Source organism: Coturnix japonica, chromosome 5, assembly GCF_001577835.2.
Source record: "Coturnix japonica isolate 7356 chromosome 5, Coturnix japonica 2.1, whole genome shotgun sequence".
Taxonomy (NCBI): domain Eukaryota; kingdom Metazoa; phylum Chordata; class Aves; order Galliformes; family Phasianidae; genus Coturnix; species Coturnix japonica.
In genome coordinates this window covers 15,178,394-15,193,854 of record NC_029520.1, presented here as the reverse complement: position 1 = coordinate 15,193,854, position 15,461 = coordinate 15,178,394, and the positions used below count along the sequence as shown (strand labels likewise).

The following is a 15,461-nucleotide window of genomic DNA, read 5'->3' as shown; positions in this document are numbered from 1 at the left end:
ATACATGTTTGTGTGTTTGTCTAGAAATGGGGAAGGTAATGAGATCTGAAGTCACATTGTAGGTCTCTGGCTCATGGATGTTTGAGAAGTAAATGCTGGCTTAACTCTTAGAACAGCAAAGGTACAAATCCCTAAGTAGCTCCCGAGTGTGCCTTATTGGTCCTTTCACAGATAAAGAGAAGCTGTTTCCAGACACACAATTGATTTTAATGTTAACTTTGAGTCACTCAGTGCAAGTTTTTAACGTATGCTTCTACAAGGCCAAGTGTGGCCTCCTTGGCTCATATGCAAAAGAGCTTTGGCACAGTTTTACACCTCTATTTAAGCATTGTTTTATAGTCTGAACTCTAAATCCTCATTGTCTGAACTGTCAGAATGGTGAAGGTGATTAGCAAGCTGCTTAGATTGAAAAGTGGCCTATTTTAGGTACACTGATTCTCTGCCAACTGTTTTTGTGTTGGTGTTTTTTTGGATTGTTTTTTTTGTGTGTGTGTTTTGGTTTGTTGTTCTTTTTTGTCTCTTCATTATTTTCTAAATGGACTGTCACGTCTTACTCTGGTGATTAAAACTATGTCAAATTGCACATGACTGCCCAAATCTTTCAGAATTGATTATTAATAGAGTTTTGGAACAAATAAAACTGCGTTAATTAGTGCATCTGTAATCAGCAATAATCAGCTCTATTCATCTATAACAAACATCTCTGTCGATCCCACTGTAATAAAGTAAAAGTGGCAGCAGTTGTATATTAACACAATTGGCATGAACTTTGTTTTAGCATACATTCAGTACTTGGCGTGATCTTTTTTTACTTGCTTCGTATGTTTAATCATATTTCATCATGTCTGTAAGATCTGTTAGCTACACAGCCTTTTGTAACTTTTATTGCTATGGCAGAGGATATACTATAAATCAATAATGATTTATTTATCTAAACCATGGCTGAGATCTTTGTCTCACGAATTGTCCTATCTCTATTAGTCTTATTCACGTTGCTGCATCTTTTGGTGTTTTGTGTTCTGATCTGTTTGTACTTATGGCATTTAAAATATTAAGATAAAGAAATGTTACTGCCTGATATCACAGAATGTGGACCAAAATACTGCCTCAGTCACAGGTTCTTTGTAGGATATCCAGGTGCCCCAGATGTGCGTTACTGGAATGTCTCAGAAAGATCTCAAGTGATTCTAACCAGGATATGAAGATATCTTTTTCTTGGTGGTGCACAAAATTCAGAAGTTTCATAGCTATGACCAATGCAGGATCAGGAACCTTGTAAGATGTTATTTGCAAGGCTGTCAGCAATGATTATGGCCAGAGATCTATCTTACCTAGCATTCTTTGTCCAACGGCAGAGGTAAGCCTCAGCATTGAATAAGATCAGGGCAAATATATGGTATATCTAAGCTACCTTTCTCCTAGCCTCCATTTTTCAGCTCAGAATCCCTGGGCCTCATGTTTTGCGCTTGTTTAATAACTTGCAGTGCATTTTTTGAAGTGTGAGGTACTGGAGTGCCCTTGCTTGGAAAGCATTTAAATCATCTGGCATCTGTTTTATGAAGAACCATATTTTTGTTGTTTCTTTTTGTTTGTTTATTTTTTGGTGGCTTTGTTTGTTTTTGTGAGACTCTCTTACTTGTATTAGGAAGAAGTGAATGCCTGGTTCCTATCCACTTTTCTGTTTGTCTCCATCTTCTTTGTGTTCTGTGTGACCTGTGTTTAGGTAATGGAAGACTGCAATTAAGTTCCACCCTAGCCTTCTCTTCAGGCTAGATAAACACTTCTCCCTCAGCTCCTTCTTACAGACCACTTGCTCTTGCTCCTAATCGTCTTAGAGGCCTTATTCTGGACTCGGGAGGAAAACTTTAAAACCATACTTGATCTATTGGTTTGCCCACTTATTTTTATGGACTGCTAAAATTCTGTATTCTTGCTGTTGTAAACAAGTACAGAACAAGCCTTGAATCCTTCTGGATTTTCTGGGGAAACTGACAGAACTGTGTCCTCAGTAGCACAGAATGCAACATTAACTGGTTGTGGCTTTCAGTCAGCTGCCAGAGGAGTAAGTTTTGAACTTAAGTGCAACTAGAAGCCATTTCTAATTAGCTTACTACCTACCTACTGGCTTGTTTTTGTTATTTTCTTTAAGTTGTATTGGGGAAATGCCAAAACATCTGTAAGGTTTTATTTGAAATTGAAAAGCTTTATTAGTTTGGTGTCAAGGACCTTCTGTACTCACTTTTCTGTAACACTCAAGCCACTGAGCACTAGTCACGTGAATCCTGATAGAAAGCAAATGTTAACTTTTCATGCTTGAGTACCTACTGACAGCTAACATTGAGCTTGTAAGCACATGTATTTGCACTGGAAGTGGTATCTGCTTTATGAGAAGGAACACTGCTTAACATTATAAGGTAATGGTCCTCAGATCTTCTTGCCAGAATATAAGAATGGAGACTATAAATAAGATCTGAATTATCCCCCTTCTTAGCCATGACTATTCGTGTACAGAGTGTGATGACCATGACTGTGACAGAAACTCACTGGCTAATACAGTCACTACTCTCTGAGTATATATAATACATATATAATACATATATAATGTGTTTGAAGGGAAGGAGAAGGTTTCCCTAGAGCCTTTTTGCCAGACTTCCAGCACAGCAGCTGTTAACATAATCTCTGTCAACCGGAACAGGCTTTCACCAGCCTGAGAACAGAGCCCTCTTATCCCTGTGTTCTGTTCCAAATACAGCCTACTCTGAAACCATGACCTAGAACAGATCTTTATTCCAATCCAGTTTATGGGAACTCAGTTCAGCACCCCTTGAAATAACAAAATTTTGGTGTTTCTTTGATAATCCAACTTATTTTCCAAGTGATAAATGAAAAATAAATCAATATATCCAATCTTACTGGAATTTGCCAAGTTTTTATATGGTGCAGGATGGAGAACTATTATAGAAATGTGACTGTGTATCATAATTGTGAGATGGGTGAATACCTTGTGAGATAGTAGGAAAGACTACCTGGCAGATTTCCCATCAGTCTTCAACACTTTGTTCTGATTTGGTGCCTTGAAGCATATAAAATCTTAGATTAATTTCCAGTATGCTTTGGCTATCGTTCTGTAGCTAAAAGTTCTTCAGCGGGGACAAAATTGAGTAGCTGGATGACTGATCTCTCTTTTTGCCATCCCTGTCTTGGGGGCAGGTGCTGTGCTGGAGGGTAAAGAAAGGGTGAGACCTCATGCCTCTTTAGCCTTTGTTGAACACATATGGGTTCTAGTCCCCATGTGACTCAGTCACCAGGGAAGGGAAATTCAGGCACACAATTCACATGTATCATTTACAAGGTACCTGATTGCTGTCTAAAATATAGGTAAGCATGCCTTGTCTCTTCAGATCACCAGAACTGTGAAAGAACAGTAGCTCTAGTCCAAGTCTGCTATTTTTGTTCTTTTCTTCCCAACTGAAGCCACAAAGGCATTTTGCATACATGCTGTTTTAATAAGTTTAACAGATAATTGCAGAGAATTTGCTGTAGTGTCTTTAAAGCCTTAGTGACCAAAGACTTTTCCAAGTTGCAGGCGGTTTACTCGACTAACACTGGGACCACGTGTGAGCGCTTTCATACATGTATGTGTTCTGAACATGTAACTGTTCTGCCTTAACACAGATGTTAAATCATGGCCCTATTATCTGGCCATTTTCTGGCTACAGCTAAATTTAATTTGTTACTTTTGCATGAGGCATTAGGTTTGCTGTTGTCATTTCTTGATGGAGTACAGCTCTGTCTATGGATTTAAAGCTGAAAAAAAAAATCATAATCTACTGCTACATGTAAAATATTGCTTCCTAAATCCAAGTGTAGCCAAGTGTACTGTTAAGTTATTTAGAAGGTTCTTAAATTATTTCTACTTCAAAAAATACCTTTATATATTCCATTTTGTTAGGTTAATACAAAATTGCTTTCTTGGCATGACATTGATATGTGTTTTTTCTTTTTCTTCTTACCTCTCTTTACAGAGAGGACAGTAAATTTTGTTGCTTGATATTTAGAACAGATACTAGCTTTGAATAGAACATTGTTCCCTAGCCAGATCAGTAGCTACCTAATTTTTTTCCAGTATTAGCTCAGGACTGGCAACAATACAGCAGTTAAAGAAGAAAAAGTTTGAGTGGCTTCGGAGTTTGCTTAGATTTAATACAATAGCAAACACTGTTAATTTCTTTTTTATATGACATCTATTACCTCTCCTTTATCTATTTGTGGATGTTAGCCCTTAATTTTATTTTGATAAGAATGGCAGAAATAAATCCCTTCTGATAGCTTCTATTTCTCACCAGTTCTAAGTAAGGATGTTTGTTCCTAGTGTGTATTAATCTTGCTTGGAGATGCTTAATCAACTGGTCTCAAAGAGGCCAAGTGTTTTTATATTGCCTGCTATCAGTTTGGCTCTTATGCATTGCTAGTCAGCTGTGTCAGAATGTCCGCTGTTAGCACTAATTCAAACCACGAAAATTCTCCATTCAGACTTTTTTCCCCACTAGAGAGTTACTTTCATTTCACTTTACTGAATCCTATCTAAGAGAACAAAAGGAGCAAATGGCATTTGCATATTCATTTACCACAAATGAGATGAATACCTTGATTTCTTTGTTCTCTTATGTTTCTTTCTTTCTGAAAAATGCAGCGTTTTGCACACAGCATCCCCCCGCCCATACTTTTTATCCTTGTTTAAGTTGCCAGGCCAAATGAGGAAACAATTACGGGATGTTGGCTTTAAAAGTGTCTGACTTTGCCAAATAAGTTTATCTTTTTTTTTTTTTTTTTTTCACTGTGGCTTAAAACATGCTAAATTCAAAGCCAAGTTACTAACCTAAAACTCATGGTAACTTCAATTTTTTTTGCATGGGGCTTACAATAAACTTCAATAGTATTTCCACAGCCCCTTTGCCAGTGATTAGTTTGGAAGATAGTATGTTTTGAATTTGCTGAGAGATCTACTGCTCTTAGCTTAGTTTTAGTACTTTTAAAAAGCAATCAATAATGCCCATTTTGTAATAAGCAAAATTTATGAACTGACAGGCAAAATGTAATTATAGTGGGTATTCTGTACAAGAAAAAAGAGGTGATCTTAAAACCATCTCAGCATTCTGTTTGCACTCATTTTCATTCATATAAATGATTAAGTGGTTTTGTGCTGAAACATTTCTCTCTCAAGCCTTAACATGGGTCTGGAAAAGTTGTTGCCAAAGATTTTTATAATGAAGTCAATGACCATTTGCATTACCCTTCTACAGCCTAAATTTTTCACAGTATTATGTCTTAGGGCCCAGCTTTGGTATCTTTTATTTTTAATCTCTGGGGGCTGTACTCAAATGTGTGAATTCATGACAAAAGTGAAGACTGCATCAACAACTAGATAGGTTTTGCAATTAATGAAACTTTCCCTCTGCCTTTCCTCTGATGAGAAATGGCTCCTTCCTGAATGAACCACTGTAAGAAACATTCCAAAAACATGATATAATGAAGAAGAAAAAGAAAATAAAAGAATTTCCTGCTTTGAAATGATTTTGTCTTATGGGGCCTGATCCAAAATTCACTGAGACTTGTGAAAAAATATCTACTGAGTTCAGTAGGCTTTGGAACAATCTCAGAAATAGGGATGTTAATTTAGTTTCCATCAAAAGCCAGGTCAAAACTATGTCTGTTATTTAGCAGCGTGTTAAAATGATATGTAGTTAATAAATATTGTCTATTAATGATCAGAAATTACAAGGAATTTTAATACAAACTAATTTTGAAGTGGACACATTTTGACACACATATAAACTGCTCTTCCTACTTTGCTTTTGATTATACATATTTCTTCATCAGTAGTTTTGGCTGTGCAAATTCTTATCAGATGATCTACTGTTCTATGTATTAGAAACAAACAAAATCAAAACCAACAAGAAATAAAACCTTGGTGTCTTCAAGTCTTAATCTCTTCATGAATTTAGGTAAGTAAGTGTCTAACCAGTGTAGGTCAAATCATCAGATGGGACCTCCAACTCTGCCTAATATGTAATATTAGTGTTTAAACTAGTATGGAGTATTGATGCAGCATCTACAGTTCCATAATGTATCCTGCCAACTTGCAGCACAAAGCACAAAGGACATTACTTGCAGCCATGATCAGTTTATCCTGAGATATAACAAATTAATTTGCCAGGTCTGAAATTGGAGTAAGTGAAAACCTGCAAGTGTGCTAGACTTACTGGAAAAATGGATCAACTCTTCTAGAAGAGAAAACCCCTCCCTATGGTTTTCTTCAGTAATAAACTCAAATTGAGAGATTTGTGCACAATCCATAAAGCCCTGCTGATCTTTGTGGGACAGTATGTGGGTAAAGAGATCAGTTGGCACAAATCTTAGAATTCTTAGCATTGGGGCCTAAGACTTACAGTTGGAGAGGATGCAAGGAGAAGATGAAAGGAGAAATCTGAGCCTGCTCTCAGATATGCTTCTCAGTGTGGCTGAATAGCACAATGACAGCTATTGTTAAGCTAGATGCAAATTCCAGCTACAAACATTACATCAGTTTTCTTGCAGGATTAAAAAGCCTTCCAGATACCCATATTTCATTTGTGGGAAGTAAAATAATGATGCTGTTAGCTACTGGGGTAGAAGTTAATTTATATACTGTGTATGAGACATTTTTGGTTAAATCAAGCTTGGAAGATACTCAAATGGATTTGACTTGTGAGACTAGCAAATAGCATATATTTTATACGTTTATTTCATGTTAGAGAATGTTACCAGTTTTAATAACTAGTTTGCAACCAAGTGGATGATCTGAAATTGGTACCAGTTCTCACATTGTTTAGTTTTTTTTCCACAGAGAAAGAAATAAAGAGGGGGGAAAAAAGGACAGCACTGAGCCCTCAACTTAGTCAAGATTCAAGAAGCTTATCGAGTTAGAAGAAAAAGGTACAATCTGGAGTTAAATTTCTTGACAAAATGTTATGGCAAGCTGACCTGCATGCCAGCCTCACATCAATAGAGAAGCTTGCTGATTTAAGCCCACATCTGAATGGGAATGTGGTGTTATATTATCTGTATGCCCATTTATTAGTATGGACTGCAGATGTGTTTGTCTAAGCCTGGAACAATGATATTTGAGCTTTGCTCTCTTTGTGGTATCTATCAGATAGGAGGTTCACTTATCTTCAAAACTGACTGACTGGCAACTCTGTAAACCTTATTTTCCTGTCATTACAAAAAAAAAACAAAAACACCCCTATATTTTGAATTCTCTGTGTCTGAATTCACTGGGAATTATCCATACGCTTGTTGGCTGCTTTCAGTCTCTAGATGCTTCCAAGTATGTGACCCATGCCAAGCATATACATTTGGGGGCTTGAACTACATCATTTTTAATGTCATTTCAAGCCCTTCTATGATCCTACAGTGAAGCTGCAAGATTTTTGAGGAGTCCCTGTCTTGTTTGCTGTGTTGGTATAGAGTTAACACAGTAGGATCTAATGCATTAAAGTTATCCTGAGGTAGGATAATTCTTAACTGCAGCCTCTTCTCAAACAATGGAGTCTCTTTGTGTCAGTGTCAGAAGAATGATAGTTATAAATCTAATGGACAATTAAGAATGCAAGGCAGATCCACAAATAAGCGTTTATTATACTAGAAACCATTTTGTGTGGTGGAAAGGAGTGGGTAATCAGTATTTCCAATGAACCCATTTTCCACTCTGGAAATCTGAATTCTGCTTTTTGTGTCTTGCAGCCCATATTTTCTCAGCTGGAAACCTTTGTTTGGGTTTACGTTACTGAACTTTGTAACATAACTGCAATTTGATGATACTTAACTGAGATAGAGGAAACAGTATAGCTTTCAAACCTTTTCCTAAAAGAAGAAAAAAAAAAAAAAAAAAGGACAATTTTCAACATTTATGTGATTAGAACCTGTCATTTTATGTTGTTGTTTTCAGACTGACACAAGTGACAGGACAAAGAAGCATACATGGAAATAGAATGAAAATTCAGAACAGATGTCAGGACGCATTCTTCATTCTGAATGTGCAGAGCGGTCAACCAGGTAAGGCAAAAGCATTTTCCCATTTAGGAAATAATTAGATGGCCCATTATGAAAAAAACGGCTTTACCAATTTCCTTTTTCTCTAATTTTCTTACATTCTTATTATACTCCTGTTTGCTATCCAGTTTGCTCTGACTGGAAGCTTCATCATCATCTGGACATGAACCTAGTTCTTAGAGAAATGAATGAACTATTAACTGTTAAGGGAACATTTACTTAGCTGGATATTCTGTTGATGTTATATCATGCTGTTATGTTCAAGGTCTAGCAACACATCCATTTTGAAGCTCAGAGTGTTTCTGAAAGTTTTTATCACAGTTACAAAATTGAGCATAAGAAAAAATAAGTGACAGAAGACAAGCTGATTTTATCATCTTGAAGAGTATAATTGTTCTGAAGCGATAAAAAATATTTAGGAGATAAGATTAAAGAAAAAGAAACAACAAAAAAACAAACAATTGGAGAAAACCAAACCACCACCAAAGAAAGGTGGATGTCATTCTGGGATCTTTGCTTTCATTGAGGTTTTGCTCCCAAATGCAGCCTTACTATCGAATCCTGCTGCAATGACTTATCTTTCATGTTCATAAAATAATTTTTTCTCAGGGGAACAAGAGAGTAAAACTCTAATTATTTGTGGCACTAACGATTGACCTCTTCAGGTATCAGTCATTTCCATGATGTGTTGGTCTATTACAAGTTCGTATGTTAAATCAATTTGAGAGCAGTAGATAATCCCCACTGAGGACAATGTTAATACTAAAACCTAGAAAATGAAAGTCTTTGGTCTGTAATAATTTTTTCCCATAGCTCTTAAGTAAGACTTGCTGAGTGACTGGCTACAGCAGCAGGCCATATTTCCAAGCCAATGATTTCTACTGTGCAAAAAGTAGAACTGGTCAGTGCCCTTCCCACCACAAACTCTTTTAGTTTCAATGCTTTATGTTGTCACCAGTATTCTCAACATAAAGCTATTTAGCTATTTGTGTGATTTATAAACAAAATAATCTGGTGTGTTGGGTTTTTTTGTTTGTTTGTTTTTAATATATGTGTAAATTTTTTGGTGAGGCTGCTTCTGGCTTGCTCCTTACATGTGGATTTCCAGCATTAGTAATAAAAAATTGAAAATGTCTAAATTAGCAATTGTTGGGACATTACTAATTTTGTTATTTAACAAGATCGACAGTGGTGAATGATAGCAGCTTTCAGAAGCATTGTTCATTGAAAGGACAGATCTTCCATTTTTCAAGGAATTCAGCCTTCAATTACATAAAATGCCTAAGGAAATAAACCTAATTTTTAATGACATCTGGATGCAAGGTCAGTCACAGCACAGCAAGTGCAATTTTGGTGTCTTTGAAAATGATACCAGCCTTACTTGAGGTAAAGACAGCTAGAGAAATGGAATTTAAAGGTGATACTTTGCTCTCATTTCTGTGTTTTCCCCCACTGTAATCCTCTCTCCACCACATCATGGTGCACACAGTGATATGAATTCATGCTAATCAACATCAACCTTGAATTGGAATTTCTTTATTTTTATTTTTAAATTATTTTATTATTATTATTTGCTTCTCTGTGTGTGACACCATAGTCTGTTTTTCTAGGATTAATTATCTGATGTGGTAAGTAAAGGAGTGGTGTACAGCACCCCTTTTTGCAGAGGTCAGGAAATCTTGACATAAAACTTAAGTTTTTCTCTGACATAAGGAGGATAATTTTGTGCTGGAATTATTTGGTCTTCAAAGTCCAGAAGAAGGGATATGTTGTGTTTTGTGTATAAATACAGTATCTACTACTTTGTATAAGGTGTGGGTGTGTGTATACATGTAGAAGACTGGTATAAGTGTGTATGTGAGTCTTCTGAGTATCAGCCTTTTCAATATGCCTTTTCTGTGGATGGAAGATTTAATGGAACCTTTGTGGTTGAGATGATTAACCACACTAACCACCACAGTCTGACCATAGAAGGAAAGAGCTACTGTTTCATTCTTAAATCATGAATGTCTAGTATTAAATGTGAAGAAATATGAACAAGTTAGAGCAAATACAATTACTGATTACTAGTATTCGTTCACGCTCCTTTTACATGGAATCCATCACAATTCTGCCTAATATATTGTCATCAAAGACAAATTCTATATGCTGCGTTGTTATTTGGCTTCCTACTCACATTTCTTAGGTCATGTTCTTCTGTGCAGAGCTGTTGTTTCACCAAAAGTTTAAGTGGGCTCTGCAGCCAGTTATGTCTTAACACTGTGCATATAAATACAGCCTGAAAAATTACTTTGTGCTGATTTGGAAATCCGTAGAGAATCTCATGTAATAGAAAAATCTGTTAAATTTGTCACCTCTGCACTTCTGAAAATACACATTTCCTGCTCTGTCCTGCTGAAGACTTTCAGCCTAAAGGTGTTGTACTCATGACTATTCTTCAGCTTCTCAAAGTTCTGACATTATCAATAGTAACAGAGTTGAAATGAGGTTCAGAATTCCAGGTATTTGGAAATGAGTTCCAGAATTGATAGTAAAAGCTTAGAATTAAGCTTTTTTTTTTTTTTTTTTTTTTAATGATTTATATGCAATCCTTTTGACGTGCATTCTTCATTCTGTTATGATTAAAAGTCAATTAAATACATTTTCAAAGCTGTTTTTTTCCCATAACCATATTCCATGGCAATATGAACTAGATAGACTATCAGCTAGAACTAAGCCAATAGTTTTGGATATTTATGATTAAGTTGCATTATCTCTACTCTAACTTAGAGAAGCTTTATTTTCAATTGAGATCTGACAATTTTGTTCTGTGAAATGAATTGTAAGCTGTATTTACACGCAGAGTTTTCAACACACAGCTTATATTCTGTTATATTTTTCTTTTTTAAATCTGATTCAGTATAGGAGAAGGCATTGTTCTTAAACAGTATGTCCAAAGCACTCCCATTGTCCTGAATGTGAATTGGTAATACATTACAAATGCAAAAAGGTGCTGTTGAGTACTGCGTAGTTTTGCAAACATGTTCTGGTTCTGACATGCATATTTCTCAGTATGTCACCCTGACAAGAGTCTGCAAATGTAACAGTAACTGTACAATGAAGACATATTCATTTTGCAGGTAATGCCATGCATCATATGAAGTATAGCACATGCCTCCAGTTAGACCCTGTAAAATCAAATAAATAAATACCATAGAATTCAAATACCAAGAATATAGCTTAGTAGTATAATTTAATTTGCAGTTGGTAAGCAAGCCATCCATTTCAAAGCAATGTTTCTGCAACATTAGGGAAGATCAAACAGAGACCAAAAATTGGTCTGTCCTTACCTTTAAGATATCAAGTGTGTGGACTTAGGTATTTAGTTATGCTTTACTTTCTGGTTAGCTATTTGTAGGCACAGAGATACTGATTTGGCAATAGCCTGTACAGCAGAAGAAAACCTATTGTGGGAAGAGAAGGAGCTTGGTGAGTGTATGAAAATGCATTACAGGCTGCAGGCAATTGCAGTACCAATTGTTGACTACTTAAGAATTTTCTTTAGAAGACTGTAGGAGATGAGAGATGTATGAAAATCCAGGTTCAGTCGTAGATAATTTCTTGGTATCAAGGGTAGTGTAGTATTTCTATACATCCCTTTTTCTGCCTCCAAGGAAACAGGTTAAGTTTATAAATGTATTTTCAAATTCTCAGGGAAAATGCGCTACATATACGCAAAGTATTATTAATAATAGACTCGCTGTAGTGTATCAATAGGCACAATTGCATCCTGGAAAATAGTTCTCATATCATTATTAGCATGACTATTCCATGAGGAAATGTTGAGTACAATACAAGAAAATTGAGTTGAGTGTATTTCCTTTATTTTTATGAGCCATTGAAAGTAATAACTGAACCCCTTAAAATCTAAGACCTGATTTCCTTTTCAGTTTTCAGTGCTGAAAACACTGGATGCAAAAAAAAAAAAAAAAAAAAAAAAAGTGATTGTGTGGATCATTCCTCTCTTCTTTCACATAATTTGTTAATGTATACAGCAGTAGAGAATTTTAAGATTCCTTTCATGCGATGTAAGAACAAATTATCTTCATTCAGTCCGATTTATACATGAGAATAACTGACTCTGAACAGTCTTGTGATCAATGCTTCTATGACTACCTTAAATACATTCACTGAATTATCTGTACAGAAAATAGCTTTGTGGGATTGTTATATGTGTTTTTTAAAAATATACCTATATTTTAACGAGTCAAAATTTTAAAATGATGCTGTCATTTAAATGTGGTGTGAAAGTTTAAGTGCAAATCACTCTAAGGTAACCTTTTTTTTTTTTAAGAGCGAGCTAATGCAGTATTATGTTTTATAGAGCAATAAAATTATGTACTAAAATTATGCTCATAAATGTAAGCAAATGTAAACCAAGCTATTAGTTATGTTTTCTCAGATAAAAGTGATTAGCATAGCTATCAAACTCTTCTCCCATTTGAATAACAGAATTATGTCTGAAATCTAAGGCTTGTTTGTGAAAGCTGAGTCTTAAAAAGAAATGTAAATCCAGCCATCAATGTTGTATTTGAAAGTGAATGCGGTGGCCTGCCCATCATTCTTTTAACAACTAAGAGCGGAGGAACACGACCCAAATTGCAGCTAAACATATCAATACGGAATGTGCCTCAAATGCCATTTTAGAAATGATTCCTAGCATTTTATCCTAATCTCCTTACTACTGATCAGACTGATTTAAAAACTATTGTGGTTTGTTTAAACATAAGAGTGATGAAAGAGTCGTTTAGCAACAGTCACTGAGAGACAAAGTTTCATGTATAATTCATGAAGTATGTGGTCATCTACTAGCAAATTAATTTCCATCTGACAGCTATACTTGTGGTAGTGTCCTCTTAGGAAGGCAAATGGTATATAATTAAAATCTGAACAGAACAAATTAATGCTGATTACTTCATAAAGAATTTCAAAGCTTGAATATTGTTAACTGTCTTTGTAGGATCAAAACATGTATTTTGACAATGGATGGATGGATTTTCTTGACCCTTTGTCCAGTTGCCATTAAAATTGCTCCTGGAGAATCCAGCTGTTTAAAACAAAACAGAACAAAACAACAACAACAAAGCTTCTGGCCAAGATTAAGATGTGGGTAATGCTAATATTAATTGATCCTAGGAAGCATTTAGTATTTTAGATGCAAACCATTGCTCAGGTAAGTGCAGCATTCCCTTTGCTTCTTTCCTGCCTCCTTCCCTTATCCTCTTAAATCAAGTTAATCAGTATCATCTGAAGCATTGAGTGGCATATTCAGTCCATTCAGTTTGCCATGCTGGAAGGTAGACTATATATGACCAACTCTGGTGATCATATAGTTCTCTTCTTGTTTATAATGAAATCCATTACAGTAATTTTACCAGGGTTTTCAAGAAGTTGTGAAATGAAGAAAACATTTCACATGGCTTACATGTTATCTTAACAAAACTGTTTTTGTTTTTTTTTTCAGTTTATCTTGTTTTCTAATTCTGTGCAGTGTGCTATGCTGATGACTGCAGTACAAACCTTAAGAGCATGTTTGCATATGCTAAGATCTGTCACTGCCTCCTATCTCACTCGCCTAAGCTGATGATGCAGATCTTATCTGTCTACGCAAGGCTTTTTGCTGTTGTTGTAACACTGGTTGGAAAGTTAGAATTCTGATTTGGGACAAGGACGTTTTCTGTGTGAAGTCACAAAATCAGTCATCAGTCACATTATATTTCAGTTAATGTCATCGCTCTGTGGTCTTTTTTTGAGAGACTAAAGATGTAACCTGTAAAAAATGTTCAGTAACAGATACACAGTGTAGCCTTTCAGTATTGCAGGTCAGTAAGGTTTACTGAGAAAGAAAATTTATTCAATTCAGAGAATTTGAGAAAGTGACAAGGTTAAACCTAAAAGAATTCAGTCAATCAATGCGCACACAAACACAAGTGTTGTATATGATGTTAAAACATTGCACTGCTCAGGCAAATTGATGTGTATGAGAATTTCATAAGGATAAACTGGTAAATCTGAGACATACAAAAATACTGAGCTCCCAGTAGTCTGAAGGGAGATTTGTCTAACAGTGGCGTTTATTGGTATGTAAAGCAGTTAATACTACCCACTCATGCTCTCTGTGGTACTCAGTAGTGGATGAACCCTTCTTTATCAATAGTCCCTCTTGTCACCTTTTAGAAAGCCTCTGCATCAAATGAATTAACAAAAAAATACTCAGTGCATGCTGACTTATTCTCTTTTCTTCCCCTTTTATGCGAAAGTCTACAGTCCAATAGTTGACTTTTCATTTTACCTCAATGATAAGCATTCTGGTTCATAGCTCTGTTCTTATGCCATGCTTTTCTTATCTGAATTTACTTAATAAATGATTGCTCTGGGCCACAGTCACAAATTCATGATCAGAGATACCATTTAAGGTATTAGGCAGCTGAAGTTAAAGAATCACAGAAAATTTCAGTTGGAAGGGACTTCTTGAGATAACATAGTCCATGTTCTCTTTTCCTTGCCTCTTAAAGCAGGGCTGACTTTGCTGTTAGATAATGATGCTGCAGCTCACATCCAGTAATGTTTTGAAGGAAGAGGTCTGAGGAATCTGTTAATAAAAGTTACTTGCTGTTGGATTTTTGTGTGTTTTTTTTTTTTTTTTTCCTACACAAATTGTCGAAAATTAGGTGATGGTAGAATATCAGATTCAGCTGCTCAAGTAATTTTTCAATTCTGAAGCCTTTAAAGAGGAAAATGTGTAGTGTCAGTGCTGAGACATAGCGGATGCTGTTTTGTGGTCTTTCAGTGAGAAGTTGTTTTCTGATATTGAAGAACAGGCTGTTGATAGGATAGGAAAGAAATGAGATCTGAAAATGTGAGTGAAGATATGGAATGTGCAGTTAAAGTTGACCAGGAGCAGTGTAAAGTACAGTGATAGGGAATGTACAGATCCACGGAAAGTATCTAGGTTTGACGGGAGTGAAAAGTGAATGAGACCACTTGAGAGTGAGAACATCAACAGTGAGATTAATGTTGAGTAGTGGCAGCAGCTGCTGTGTCAGTAGAGTCTTAAGTCTAAAGATGTTTTAAGCATAAAAATTCTATAAGGGGAGACATTCCATGTGGTAAAATTGAGTTTATGCTATCTGCAATTTTGTAAGGCACAGTGGACATTAATTGTATCAAATAAATATTATCAGATGGCCAAAACGTGAGACATAATGTTACATATGCTGAAAAATTCTGTCATCCTGCAGTGTTTAACACAAGCCAAAAGAACAGTATAAACTGCCAGTAAATATAAAATGAAATGAAAACAAACACTGCAGTGCATGACTTCCTGT

At 35.7% G+C, this 15,461-nt stretch overlaps 1 long non-coding RNA gene across 2 annotated transcripts in view; it reads left to right on the top strand.

Annotated features, from left to right (window-relative positions):
• The first annotated feature begins 6,886 nt into the window (after positions 1 to 6,886).
• LOC107314643 overlaps positions 6,887 to 15,461 on the top strand; it is a 51,383-nt gene continuing 42,808 nt past the window's right edge. Inside the window, exons 1-4 of one of the 2 annotated variants that reach the window (XR_004307383.1) lie at positions 6,887 to 6,975; positions 7,991 to 8,097; positions 11,492 to 11,562; positions 13,094 to 13,306. This is a non-coding gene — a long non-coding RNA (uncharacterized LOC107314643). The remainder of the gene's footprint in view (positions 6,976 to 7,990; positions 8,098 to 11,491; positions 11,563 to 13,093; positions 13,307 to 15,461) is intronic. The other variant, XR_004307384.1, reaches the window with a different exon arrangement.